The 1,447-nt window shown below is 40.1% G+C and overlaps 1 non-coding gene across 1 annotated transcript; it reads right to left on the reverse strand.

Annotated features, from left to right (window-relative positions):
• Window positions 1-654: 654 nt before the first annotated feature.
• Window positions 655-762, reverse strand: LOC142168512 (small nucleolar RNA R71). Its single transcript, XR_012698368.1, has one exon. It is a non-coding gene; the product is annotated as a small nucleolar RNA R71 (small nucleolar RNA).
• Between the last annotated feature and the right edge of the window lie 685 nt (window positions 763-1,447).

Consider the following 1,447-nt stretch of genomic DNA (forward strand, 5'->3'; position numbering starts at 1 on the left):
GAGATAGAAAAACTACTACGACAGCTGAGGAAGGAAATAAATCTCACAGAGACATTAGGAAAGGTTGGTCATTTCTCAACCAAAGAACTTATGGTTGGAAATAGTGATGATAATGTAGATTTTACTGCAAGAGAGGTAGCCCAACAACGAGAAAAAGCTACACAGGATGCTGAGAAAGCAGCTATTAAAGAAGCACAGATTATCTATGAAGAAGAGAGGGGTGGGAGAATTACTCAAAATCAACCCTTGGATGCAGACTAGTTTGGAAATATAGCCCCCATGCATGGGAGACCATTGGGTGATTATGCTAGACCGGTCTACAATCATGGCTTATCGAGTGTTAGACCACCTCCAATTGCAGCTAACAATTTCGAATTGAAGCAAGGGTTGCTTCAAACTCTTTAAATCCGTTGTGTCTTTAGAGGAAATATGAACAAAGATCCAAACCGATATCTAATTGACTTCGAGGAGATTATGAATACCTTTCAATATAATGGTGTGTCACAAGATGCAGTGTACTTAAGGGCATTCCCCTTCACACTCAATGATGATGCAAAGTAGTGACTTCGAAGCTTGCCCACGGGATCGATTAGAACATGGGAGAAAATGACCAGAAAATTCCTTGATAAATATTTCTCCTCAGCTAAGACGGGTAAGTTTAGAAGAGAAATCCATAACTTTTGCCAGAGAATAGATTGAAACTATTTTTGAAGCATGGGAGAGGTTTAAGGAGATTGTTAGAAAGTGTCAACAAAGTGGAATTAAACTCTAGATACAACTTCGAACTTTTGGGATGGATTGACACCGGCCTCACGTAGAACATTGAACAATGCAGCTGGAGGCCCTTTGATGAAGAAGAATCAAGAGGAGATAGTTACAATTCTTAATGAGTTATTTGAAGATGCTAAACAGTGGCCCTCTAAGAGTGCTAAAAGAAGAAGATTAACTGATGTTCACCAAGTTGATGCTAGTACATATGTGCAGGTAGTACTAGATGCTATGGCTAAAGAAATACGAAAGCTGACCATAGCCTCGATACAAAATAAGCCTCACACAGCCTGTGATATATGTGGAAGAGGTCACCCTAGTCATTAGTGTCAAGCTTCAATTGAGGAAGTGAGTGATGTGGGAAATTATAATTTTAATGCAGTGGGTCAGAAGCACCCCATATTTTCACAGAGTTCACCTAGGGGTACCGCTAATGCATGGAAACAAAACAACCCCAGATTTCAGGGATAAGGAGCTCATGGTTTTATGAATCAACCGAGGCAGCAGTTTCAGCCTCAATACCCCAATCAACCTGGTCCAGAAGATCTCATGAATGCCTTCATTATGAAAACTGATAAAAGATTTGAAGTACAAGGGGCAATAATTCAAAATTTAGAGAAACAAGTGGGACAAATTGCAACAATATTATCTGGAAGGGTTTCGGGCACTCTCCCTACTG

Source organism: Nicotiana tabacum, chromosome 13, assembly GCF_000715075.1.
Source record: "Nicotiana tabacum cultivar K326 chromosome 13, ASM71507v2, whole genome shotgun sequence".
NCBI lineage: Eukaryota > Viridiplantae > Streptophyta > Magnoliopsida > Solanales > Solanaceae > Nicotiana > Nicotiana tabacum.